This window comes from Microcebus murinus, chromosome 8, assembly GCF_040939455.1.
Source record: "Microcebus murinus isolate Inina chromosome 8, M.murinus_Inina_mat1.0, whole genome shotgun sequence".
Taxonomy (NCBI): domain Eukaryota; kingdom Metazoa; phylum Chordata; class Mammalia; order Primates; family Cheirogaleidae; genus Microcebus; species Microcebus murinus.
In genome coordinates this window covers 5,510,777-5,524,281 of record NC_134111.1, presented here as the reverse complement: position 1 = coordinate 5,524,281, position 13,505 = coordinate 5,510,777, and the positions used below count along the sequence as shown (strand labels likewise).

The following is a 13,505-nucleotide window of genomic DNA, read 5'->3' as shown; positions in this document are numbered from 1 at the left end:
CCTCAGTCCCCCAAAGTGCTAGGATTACAGGCGAGAGCCACCACACCTGGCCCGCCAGGGTGTTGTTCTCTGCTCCTGCCCAGTGTGGCAGGTGCCTGGACAGCTGAGACTGAATTCAAATTCAAGGAGCTGAGATCCTCACCGGGGCTTTGCTCTTTTTCAAGAGCATAGGAGACCCAGCTTATGTGGGAAGACTTGATAGGAAGCCAGGAGACCAGTTGTAGTACCAACACTGTTCCCTGTGGAAATTGTTAATTTATCAGTTGCACTCAGGAGGCAAACATTAACTTGGACTTTTTTTTTTCTTTTCTGTAGGATTCTCAAAGACTTTATCACCTCCAGGCACCTTTCCTTGGGCCTGGAGGCCGCCTGCCTGGGCCTCTGTTAATTTGGGGCATTGAAGGGTACCTGGGTTCAGAGCGAGCCCGCAGCACCGGCATCCCGACCGCGGGGCCTGCCGGAGAGGTCTGCCCCTCCTTTCCCGTCCGCGGCGGCCCGCACCCCGAAGCCACCTATCAACTGTGCTCTCCTGATCACCAGAAGGGGAAGGAGGGGACCGGACAGCGGGGTGCAATCAAGGTCCTTTCAAGTTCAGTATTTTGACAAGCCTGGAGACCAGAAGTAGAAACAGGGAGGCCTGGCCCCGCCGGTGGCTGTCCAGAGGCCTCCTCCTCCTTCAGGGCGCCGAGGGCTCACGGCTTCTCCAGGGAAGCCCAGCACTCGTCCCCGAGGCGGAGACCGGTTCCTAACCCCGCCAGGTGCAGACCGGGCTCCCTGGGCACCGGTCGGGCCTGGCCCCTCAGGCACAGGGCGAGGGGAGCCGCGTCCACGGGAGGCGCCGGGCGCCCGGCTGGTTTTCAGGTTCCCGTGGGCTTCGCAGGCGCCTCGCGGGAGACGGGTGGCCCTGCCGACACCCACAGCCTTTCTCCTCAGCTTCGCTCGGCCCGGACCGGGCTTGAGAGACTCGGTTTAAAGGGCAGACGCTGGGCGAGAACCCGGGAGATCAGTTCCAGTCCCCGCTCCATCCTCCTGGGACCATCTAATTGATAGGCTGGGCTTGCTAGGGGATGGCAAAATCCAACTCGACTTTCTCATTTTATACTTCTCCCCAAAGGCACCCTCACTCTAGAGTGTCTGCACAGAATGGTCCTGCCCCTCCCGGTGTTAATCTGGGAAAACTGAAAAGTTTCTTGAATTTGCCGGGTTTTGGTGGCTTACCTGGTGGCGTTATCCAAACCCTTCCTCTCCAGGGACATGAGGCCCTGGTAGCCGCATCCTTCTCGCTAGGGTTGCTACCTGTGACCTTTCAAGACCGCCACTGGGCACGAGAACTCAGAGGCAGCCAGGCGGGCTGTCGGTCTCCGCGCGCTCCCACCGCGCCAGCGCGAGAGCAGCCACGCCGCGCCCGGCGAGGCCCCGGCCACCCCAGCAGCGTCCAGTCTCTTCCCTCTTCCCGTCGGTGTTTGGACCTCAGGAGCCCAGAGTGTCCAGGCAGCAGCCACAGCCCGTGTAGCGTCTGGCTCAGCGTAGTTAATGCCACGTCACCCGGCAGGTGGGGCCACGACTTCTAGCCCAGCAGGGCCTAGAGGTAAGGAGACAAGAAGCACTACATCTTCCAAGGGCTTTGGCTGTCATGGAAAACGGGCCTGCCCTGCCAGCCCTTGATTCCTGGACCCCCGTACTCCTTTCACTGGGGACACAGGCAGACGGAGGTCCCTATGCTGCATCGTGGCAGTCTGCGCCCGTCTCGGGAGCACCGCCTCTGAGCGCGGGCGTCAGCAGAACGCCCTCAGGTTGTCCCAGCGCCCTGAGTGACAGAGGCGGCAGCTTCGGAGTGCCGCGGTGCGACACTGCCGGTGGTGACGGGCCACGCCCAGACCTCATTTGTAGAGAAGTGGGTCTGCTGGACGGAGCTGTGCTGCGTGGGACCAGCCGCCCCGTGAGCACCTGACCTGCCTTCCTCTCGGTCCGCCCCGCCCAGGCGGCCGCCGGCGACCTGCCTAGGCACAGGGGATGGAAAGCCAGAAGGGGCAAGACGAGTTTACTTCGCCATGGGGCTGTTTGGAAAAGACAAATCTCCCAAAGAGCTGGTCAATGAATGGTCATTGAAGATAAGAAAGGAAATGAGAGTTGTTAAGAGGCAAATAAGAGATATCCAAAGAGAAGAAGAAAAAGTGAAGCGATCTGTGAAAGATGCTGCCAAGAAAGGCCAGAAAGATGTCTGTGTGGTTCTGGCCAAGGACATGATCAGGTCAAGGAAGGCTGTGAGCAAGCTCTATGCATCCAAAGCACACATGAGTGTGTCCTTATATGTACGAAGAACCAGCTTGTGGTCCTGCGAGTGGCTGGTTCCCTGCAGAAGAGGAGCACAGAAGTGATGAAGGCCATGCAAAGTCCTGTGAAGATCCCAGAAATTCAGGCCACCATGCGGGAGCTATCCACAGAGATGATGAAGGCTGGGATCATAGAGGAGATGTTAGGGGACACTTTTGAAAGCATGGATGATCAGGAAGAAATGGAGGAAGAAGCAAAAATGGAAATTGACAAAATTCTGTTTGAAATTACAGCAAGGGTGTTGGGCAAGGCACCCAGTAAAGTGACTGACGCCCTTCCAGAAACTGAACCTGAAGGAGCGATGGCTGCCTCCGAGGATGAGGAGGAAGAAGAGGCTCTGGAGGCCATGCAGTCCCGGCTGGCCACACTCGGCAGCTAGGGCTTGCCCAGCTGGGCCTCAGGCTCTCCTTACGCTTGCCTGCTGGGTGTGCACACACTCCTCTGAAGAACCACCATCTTATGTATCTCTTGCACTGCACCTCTGTGGTGAGCCATTGCATTTTCGAGAAGGTTCTCTGCTAATATCTCTTCACTCTGCAGAGGTTTTGAGATCTCAAAGGATTTTTTCTTAGGAAGTTGGTGTAATTAAATGCATCCTTTTCAGGAGCATAAATGGAAGTATCTTATTGGGGGAGGGCAAAGAAATTCATCTTCTCTTGAAGCACTTCTGAAAAGAAGTGATTGCCTGAATGTTGAGGACTTTGCATTTTGTCTGTAAAACACTACATAAATGGATTTTAATAAATTTCTGCTTTAACACTTGAAAAAAAAACAAGAGGTTAAGAGGTGTTTGGCTGAGGGTTTATGGAGAGAATAAGCAAACTCATGGCTGGGTTCAGCTTCTTTCTGTGAGAATAAACTACTGGCTCCTGGAGGATGGAAGAAGCCCAATGTAGTCAACTTGCCATCAAGTTGCTGTGTGGTGTCCTTACAGAGTATTGCCACATTGCTGGCTCAGCCTTGGTCTCTGTTACTGGCATGTGGGACATTCAGAGGTGGCACAAACTGGCACAGGGCTCCTCAGGGGAAACTATTCTGTCTTCTTTTGAAAAGTTTCCGTCCATGTCCTTTGCCCATTTATTGATGGGGTTGTTAATTTTTTTCTTGATAATTTTCTTAAGTTCTATATAGATTTTTGTTATCAGCCCTTTATCAGATGTGTAGCATGCAAATAGTTTCTCCCATTCTGTAGGCTGTCTATTCACTCTAATGATGGTTTTCTTGGCTGTGCAGAAGCTTTATAATTTAATCAGGTCCATGGGAGACAATTCTTATTGCTGCTGTATGTCTTCTTTCTGTCTGCTGTTCTTCCTCTCCAGAAATAAATATTTTACTCACTTGGCCATCTGAGCAAGTATTTTGCTGGCTGGCACATTATTTATATGTATACATTTTCAAAGAGCATCAGAAGTGTGAATTTCATGTATAGTAATATATTTTGGGGGTACTGCGTCACTTCTTCAGGGTAAAGAAGGTTTCTGGTGGCAAATGAATAAAAGGAAGACCTAACAAAACTTACTACTATCTTGGAGGTAAGAGCTGTCTTGACAGGAAACCCTTACATTAGTAAATGAACCATGTTCTTTACTAACTGTGGCATCTTTACAAAATCTGTGCATTTAAACTGAAGAGCTAGTAATGGGCTTAACGATCAAGGTCTGGTTAAACAAAGTCTTGTGACAACATTTTAGCATCAGGGAAGCATGTCTTTGGTGGAAATACATTTTTATCTTTAGAAACCTAAAAACATCAGAGTGGGGTCTTGGCAGTAAAAGTTATAACTTGTGAGAGCTTGAACAGTTTGTTTAATATTTGCAAAACTTAAATTCTTCCACTAAATATTTTTATGAAAGCTTTTGTGGTGATTAAATGGTAATGCATGCAATCTACTTAACACAGTGTAAAATATGTATTAATAGTAAAAGCTTTATTTAAAAAAAATATTGTTACTGATGCTGCCTTTCATCTCCCTTTTCTATTTTTTTTTTACTTTCTTCACTCTATCTCCAAGCATTTATTCCTTCATATATCCATCTCTAATTCAACAAATACTTAGTAAGAACTTGGTAACTGACAGGCACTCAGATCGGCATCACTGATAATGAATAATTCAGGGACCCACCATCATGAAGCTCTTAGGCAAAGGAGAGGCAGCTTTGCAAAGAATCAGTTATGACAGAATATGACTCAGGGGGAAACAAGAGGTTAACAGGCAGTGTCCCATTCTCATCAAGATAATTGACTGAAATTTTAACCCTTGAGCATAATTATTAACAATTTCATGAAGAACAAATGCAACAAATAGCACACAGTTTCAGAGATGGTAGATATTCCAGCTATATAAAAATAACTTTAAATTTGAATTGCCGATACATACCAACTAAAAGACAGAGATTGCTGACACAGATTTAAAAATGTCAGCTGGGCGAAGTGGCTCACGCCTATAATCCTAGCACTCGGGGAGGCTAAGGCAGGTGGATGGCTCAAGGTCAAGAGTTTCAAACTAGCTTGAGCAAGAGTGGGACTCCGTCTCTACTGATAATAGAAAGAAATTAATTGGCCAACTAAAAATATATAGAAAAAATTAGCCAGGCATGGTGGCGCATGCCTGTAGTCCCAGTTACTCAGGAGGCTGAGACAGAAGGATCACTGGAGCCCAGGAGTTTGAGGTTGCTGTGAGCTAGACTGATGCCATGGCACTCTAGCCTGGACAACAGTGTGAGATTCTGTCTAAAAAAATGTTTAAACTAAATCTACCACTTTAAATATAAAGATTGATAAATGAAAACCAAATAAACAGTGACTTGAGAACATTATACTAATTCAAATAAGCTAGTCATGATAGAAACAAGTACTGCATGGCTCCACTTTTATAAAAAATCAAAATCAAATTCATAGAAACAGACAGTAGAATGATGGTTGCTGGCACTTGGGGCAGGGGCAATGGGGAGTTGAGTTGTTTTGTGAGCATAGAGTTTCAACCAAGCAGGATGGGGGTTCTGGAGATCTGTTATGCAACAATGCACATGCGGTTGACAGTATTGTACTAGGGACTTGGAAATTTGTTGAGAGGGAGAATTTTATGTTATATATTTGTTTGCTTATTTTCCCCCAATTAAAATAAAAAAAAATAAAGGGAGGAAGAAAGATATGCCATGTTAACATTAATCAAAAGAAAGCTAGAGTAGTTATATTAATTTCATACAACAGGCTTCACAATAAGAAAGGTTATTAGGAATAAAGATAGATATTATATAATAAAGACGTTAATTCTCCATAAAGACATACAAACCCTAAACATTATATATACCCTGCAACAGAATGTCAAAACACATGAGGCAATAACTGATGGAACTGAAAAGAGAAACAGATAAATCCACTGTAGTAGTTGGGGACATCAACACACCTCTGTCAGTAATTGACAGATCAAACAGACAGAAAACCAGTAAGCATATAAATAGCCTGAACAATATTGTAATTCAGCCAGATATAATTGACATCTGTAGAAATACCCCTTTCAAAACCAGCAGAATACACATTCTTCTCAAGTTTACATGAAACATTTATCAAGATAAAACACATTCTGGGCCATGAAACACACATTAAAAAATGTAAATTAATAGAAATCATGCAAAGTATCTCTGTAGACCACAATGAAATTAAAGGAAAAATCAATAAGAGAAAGATAGCTGGAAAATTCCCAACTATGTGGAAATTAAATAACACAATTTAAAAAAATTTTTTTGTCAATGGAAAATCTCAGGTGAAATTTAACCATTTTAGACTGAGTGAAAAGAAAATACATCTTATCAAATTTTTTTTCCCATTCTTGCAATACTTCACTTTGAAGAATGGTCTCCAGTTCCATCCAGGTTGTTACAAAGTTATTAGTTCACCATTATTTTATGGCTGAGTAATACTCCATGGTGTACATATAACACATTTTATTAATCTACTCATGTACTGATGGGCACTTGGGTTGTTTTCACATCTTTACAATTATGAATTGTGCTGCTAAAAACATTAGAGTTCATATGCCTTTTTTATAAAATGTCTTTTTCTTTTTTTCTTTTCTTTTCTAACTAGTAGTGGTATTGCTGGATCAAATGGTAGATCTACCTTTAGTCCCTTGATGTATCTCCAAACTACTTTCCATAGAGGTTGTACTAGTTTGCAATATTTCCACCTGACCTTTGACAAGGCAGACAAAAACATACAATGGGGAAAGGAATCCCCATTCAATAAATGATGCAATCAATATGACTAATAGATAGCCTGCAAAATAGGAGAAAATATTTGCATGCAATACATCTGGTAAAGGGCTAATAACCAGAATCTACAAAGAACTCTAGCAAATCAACAGGAGAACATCAAACAACCCTATTAAAAAGTGAGCAAAATTATGAACAGAAGCTTTTCAAAAGAAAACAGACTAATGGCCAACAAACATATGAAAAAATGCTCAGTGTCACTATTCATCAGGGAAATGCAAATAAAAACCACAATGAGATATCACCTAACTCCAGTTAAAATGGCTTTTCTCAAAAAGTGCCAAAACATATGCCTGTGTGGATATGGAGAGAAAGGAACACTAGTCTCATTTTTAAAAGACTTAATTTCTGCCCTTCGCTAATTTTCTTTGAACAAAGCAGGACAATTTGTTTGAAGATTAGTCCCTAACTCCCAAATAGAATTATCATAATCTGAAACAAAAACATAAGCTTTACATCTTTCTTGAATACCAAAAATTCTATTAAGTATAAAATGTTGAGCAATATCATGCTAGTTTTTATCTCCATCATTGCTGTCTTTGTCACTATCATCTGTGTGTGCCTAGCTCTCAAGAGTCGGGTGCCTGGTGTTTCTGTGAAAGGTCTTTGGGCACAGTATAGCAGCACAAACAGAAACAGATTGGAACTCAGTCATTTGGAAGAATATCTGTTATTTTTCTCCACTGCCTCACCTTATCCCCTGAATGCTTACCCAATTACTTTTCAGTCCAGGGGTACTGCTTTTGTGACCTCAAAGCTTTCTTTGAATGGGAAACTTAGCTTGGGCATACCTACACTCAAATCTACCCTGCTAGGAGGGACCAGACCTCAGAATAACTGCACTCAAGTGTGTGCTGGCTCTGGGGAGTCCATTTCAGAACCCTCTGAATTATAGACTAGGCTCTAGTCTGGCTGGGTCTTTGTATCTAGTCTCTGCTAGGGTGTTTCCCTTTTCTCGTGTGCTATCAATTTAAAGCCAATCAAATCCTGGGGTTAAATTTATCATTTTTTCATCTCAGAGTGTATACTTCTTAGATTTTTACTAAGAAGTTTATATGCCTTTATATAGTTCATGGGTCTGTTTCTCTAGGTTTTCCTTGCCTGTGTGATTCACTCCATTACTGTTAATATTTCTGTCCCTAAAAATACAGAATTAAAAAAAGAAAAACTCTTATGACAGTTTCCAAATAAATAAATCTATTAAAACTATCCTCATGTTGTTTTTTATTTATAAAGATAATTTATTCTATTCTTGATTTTCTCTCAGCAGCTGCTGTTATCTTCACCGTTTCCCTAGAATATATATTTTATTATAGCTATATTTCTTTGACCTTTTTAAATTCTTCTCACCTTAGAATTAAAATTTTTCATTCAGATGCCCATCAGATAAAATATTTCCCACCAGGCATACATTTACTTAGAATCCATTAGAAAAGTAAATTTGTGTCATATTGTGGACCATAAGAGATGCTAGCAGCCGTGAATCCATGTCAAGAAGACTGCACTTTCTTTGAGTTAAATGGTAGAACTCATTTGACCAGGCATATAATTCTTATTAGTTAGTTGATATCCCTTTGAAGTAACCCAAAATTATTCCCTTAAGGGAAGATATCATATGCAAATCAATGGAACTTTTGATTGGCACATCCTTTGCTGCCTCTATAAATGAAGGTGCTTGAGGGAACACACAAAAGCCACTGTTGTGGACCACCACTGTGGTGGTCACTGTTATTCACCATGACACTTCTTTCCAGCCCTTTCACTATTATGCTCCCTGTGAAAATCTTTAAAACATGAACTATCAAACATTTTTTAATCTACATGAACCTCATAGTTATGATTTTAAATAGATAATAATTGTTTTCACTATATCTTTACATTACAGTATAATTCCAGTGACTATAATCTTCTTAGAGTAATATGAAATTTGTGAGTTATGACAGTAAACTATTGATTGTTTATAAATTATTGTCAATTGAATATAATTTGCTTTGAAGCCGCTAAACATTGAATTTCTTTTTTCTTCACATACTGTAATGTTTTGGTGGAAGACATTTTTGTAAGAGGGCTTATAAGTTTAAAACAAGCAGTCTCTAATCCAGTCACATCCTGAGGTTAAAAGGTAGATCCGCAGATTCTTCCCATTTTACTAATCGTTACTTTTGGATTTTTCTCAGCATCCACACACATCACTCTGAGGTCTCTGGGTCTATAAGAGGAGTTAGAAAATACTCACAGTCACTACTACAATGCAAAGCAAGAACAATCTTCACTGGAATGTGATGGTAATAGTCTTATCCCAAATAATTACAAATTATAAAAATCAGAAAAATCTACCTACTGTATAATTTAATAAAATAAAAGTGGTCTTCTCAGACAACCCAGATGTTCTCTTTTAGACTCAGCATTTATAGATTATGTTTTTAAAAGAAACACATGGTAAAAATATGGTATCTTACTTTCTGAGGGTTTAGCAATCTGTTGAAAAAGATGTGATTGCCCTAGACAAATGTTCCTTCTGCTTTTACTGAATAAATTCCCATATTGTGGAGATAAATTTTAAACTAATGGGTTTGACAGAGCCCTAAACTAGACAGTCAACAAGGTCAAGTAAAACATTGCATGAGGATACATGCTATGTGAGCCTGAACAAAAAGCTAAACTCACAAACACTCAGTTTTTTAAATCTGTAGAATAGATGCATTGTGTGGACTATAGCTTAAATCTGTGGTAGCTTTGTTGTGTCCATCTTAACCATTAGGTTTTCCCATGTAGAAAATTCCATAAGATAGTGTCGCTTCCTGTAAAACAGATACACAGTAGCCAAGAAGAAGAGTTTCATACTCATGAGTTTTGCATCCCAAGATATTGAACCCCAGACTGTTCATCTTGAGATTGAGATCTACTCACTATGTATACACATGGAGCTTTCTCTGGAATGAGGACCCCCAATAGTTAATGTCATTTTTTTTCTGAATAGTGAGATTTGGAGACTATGAATCTTTTACCACTTCATCATATGAATTTTCACTTTGTAATTTCTCTTTTTTGTTGTTGTTCAACTAAAATTTATTTACTTTTGTGAATCAATTCTAAAATTAGTTTTATACAAAAATATTCATTCTTTGGCTCCCAGGATAGTATTTTGATTGGCTGTAAATTAAAACTATCTCACAAAGAAGTTACACAACAAGAGTGCATGTTATTCAAACTCAACAAATCATTCACTCTAAATTATGTAAGCATTAAGACTTCTTTTGAAATCTTAAAACAAATTACTATCTTAATGTTTTCTAAGACTATTTTTGAAATCATTTTTTTTTATTTCGGCATGTTATGGGGGTACAAATTTTAAGGTTTAAAAAAATGCTCATTCCTCCCCTCCCCCCACAAGTCTGAGTTTCCAGCGTGACCATCCCCCAGATGGTGTACATCTCACTCATTATGTATGTATACACCTGTCCCCCTCCCCCCTCACACCTGCCCAATACCCTATTACTGTAGTACCTATGTGTTTACTTAGATGCTGCTTTGTTAATACCAGTTTTCTGGAGAGTATATGTGGTGCTTGTTTTTCCATTCTTGGGATACTTCACTTAGTAGTATGGGTTCCAGCTCTAACCAGGAAAATATAAGATGTGCTATATCACTGTTGTTTCTTAGAGCTGAATAGTACTCCATGATATACATATACCACATAATATTAATCCACTTTTGGATTGATGGGCATTTGGGCTATTTCCACAGCCTTGCAATTATGAACTGTGCTGCTATAAACATTCGAGTGCAGGTGTCTTTTTGTAGAGTGCCATTGGATCTTTTGGGTAGATGCCCAGTAATGGGATTGCTGGATCAAATGGTTGATCCACTTGTAATGCTTTAAGATATCTCCATATTGCTTTCCACAGAGGTTGAACTAGTTTGCAGTCCCACCAGCAGTGTAGGAGTGTTCCTCTCTCTCCTCATCCAAGCCAGCATTTATTGTTTGGGAACTTTTTGATAAAGGCCATTCTCACTGGAGTTAAGTGATATCTCATTGTAGTTTTGTAATTTCTCTTTTAATAAATCAATTTCATTTTTGAAGAGCCAAAAAGAATAGACAGAAATCATACAGATCTCTCAAGGATTATACTATTTTTGTTTGCTGTGTTTTTTGGTTTTTGTATTACTTTCTTTAAAAAAATTACTTTTAATTATTATGGGTACATAATAGTTGTATATATTTATAGGTTACATGTGATATTTTTACACAAACATATAATATATATTGATCAAATCAAGATAATTGGGGTATCCATCACCTAAATGATTTATTATTGCTTTGTGTTAACAATATTAAAATTTCACTTTTTTTATAATAGTTAAATTATACCATAACTTATTGTTGACTGTAGTCACTTTGTTGTATTATAAAATGTTATTCACGCATTTTTGTACCCACTAACCATCCCTACTCTATCCCTCTCCTTGCTACCTTTCCCAGCATCTGATCACTATCATTCTACCCTCTGTCTCTGCGAGATCAATTTTTTAATAATATTTAACTACTGCATATGAGTCAGAATATGTGAGATTTGTCTTTCTGTGCTTGGCTTATTCCACTTAACATAATGTCCTCCTGTTCCATCCATATTGCTAAAAATGGAAGGATTTCATTCTTTTCATGGTTATATATTATTCCATTGTGTGCATGTACTATAATTTTCTTTACCAATTTATCTATTGGTGGACATTTAGGTTAATTCCAAATTTCGGCTATTGCGAATAGTACTGCAATAAACATGAGAGTGTAGATATCTTTTCAATATACTGACTTCCTTTCTTTTGGCTATCTACCCACCCAGTGAATTGCTGGGTCATATAATAGATTTATTTTTAGTTTTCCGAGGAACTTCCAAACTGTCATCCATAGTAGTTGAACTAATTTACAGACCCAACAGCAGTGCATGACAAATCCTAACCAGCATTTATTATTGCCTGCCTTTTTGATAAAAAACATTTTAACAAGACTGGCTGATATCTCGCTGTAGATTTGATTTGCATTTCCCTGATGACTAATGATGTTGAGCATTTTTTCATATACCCGCTGGCCATTTGTATGTCTTCTGAGAAATGTCTCTTCAGATCTTTTGCCAATTTTTAGATCAGATTATATGATTTTTCCCTATTGAGTTGTTGGAACTCCTTATATATTCTACCCTTGCAAGATGGGTAGTTTGGAAATACTTTTTCTCATTCTGTGGTTTGTCTCTTCACATTCTTGATTGTCTCTTTTGTTGTGCAGAAGTTTTTTAGCTTGATATTATCCTAGTTGTCCAATTTTGCTTTGGTTGCCTGTGCAAGAGGTATTGCTTTGTGTTAACTCAGGAAGTATGTGCCTAGACCAATGTCCTAAAGCATTTCCTCAATGTGTTCATTTGTTAGTTTCACAGTTTTAAGTCTTAGATTTTTTAAGTTCTTTATCCAGTTTGATTTGACTTTTGTATATGGCGAGAGCTAAGGGTCTAGTTTCATTCTTCTGCATATAGATATCCAGTTTTCCCAGCACCATTTATTGAAGAGACTGCCCTTCCCCATTGTATATTCTTGGCATCTTTGTTCAAGATAAGTTCACTGTAGATGAGTGGATTTATTTCTTAATTATCCATTCTGTTTTATTTGTCTATGTGTCTGTTTTCGTGACAGTACCATGCTGTTTTGTTTATACAGCTCTATAGTATAATTTCAAGTCAGGTAATATGATTCCTTTGGTTTTGTTATTTTTGCTCAGGATAGCTGATCTTATAATTAGAGAAACCTAAAGACTTTACAAAAAACTGTTAGAACTGATAAACAAATTCAGTAAAGTTGAAGGATACAAAATCAGCGTATAAAAATTAGCAGCATTTCTATATGTCAACAACAAACAATATGAAAAAGAAACCAAGGAAGTAATCTCGTTTGCAATATCTATAAATAAAATGAAATACCTAGGAGTAAACTAACCCAAAGAAGTGAAATATCTCTAGAAGGAAAACTATAAGTCATTGAAGAAGACACCAAAAAATGGAAAGTTATCCTATGCACATAGATTGGAAGGAACAATATTTTAAAATAATTATTGCTTTTTAAAAAGATCTCTACTATTAGATGATTTTAGATGAGAATTACACAGAATTCTATCTTGTTCTTTGATTAATGCATCATAAAATAGGGTGTGTATGTGATTTCTTTTTGAGAAATAATAAAACAATGATCCTTCTGGTATTTTATGATACAAAGAAATTTTAAAAACCAAAAATATTTGCTGTGGTCTTCGGTGAGTGAATTACTCTCATGCATAATGGATGGATGTTAACTCATTGCAAAGATTAGATCATGTATGCTGCTGCTCTTCTCTCCCGTAGTGGACCTCACGGATTAGGTATAAACACTGTTCGAAACCTTCTTAGCACAGCACTTCAGGTATCACAGCAAAGCCGCCAAGGATGGCCATCAAGGCAAGTTTACTTACTAACTCATATCTACAAACAAAACCAAAACCCACACCATGGCACAAAGACCTCCATGAGCTGACACCTGACTACTGCTCTAATGCCGTCTCCAATGATTGTCCTTCATTTAGGATGTGCCTGAGAACTTTGCTAAAATATGTTGCTTTCTCACTCTGCACCAAAAACATGCTATTTCCTCTTTGTGGTTTGTCTTCCTGACAAATTTGTCCCAGTAAATCCATTCATATTCACCCCTATTTAAGCTCACTTGTCACCTCTTCCACAGAGCCATCATAACTTTTTAGACAGAATTAAGCCTTCTTTGTTTTGTTTTGTTTTTATTCCCACCTATCTCTCCATTGAAATCCTGTTTGTTTTCTGCCTCAGATATCCTGCCATTAGACCTACAGGTCAGCTGTTGGTTTTG

The 13,505-nt window shown here is 39.8% G+C and overlaps 1 pseudogene; it reads left to right on the top strand.

The window, feature by feature from the left end:
* Positions 1-2,051: 2,051 nt before the first annotated feature.
* On the top strand, positions 2,052-2,713 carry LOC105866569 (charged multivesicular body protein 3 pseudogene; annotated as a pseudogene).
* The last annotated feature ends 10,792 nt before the right edge of the window (positions 2,714-13,505 follow it).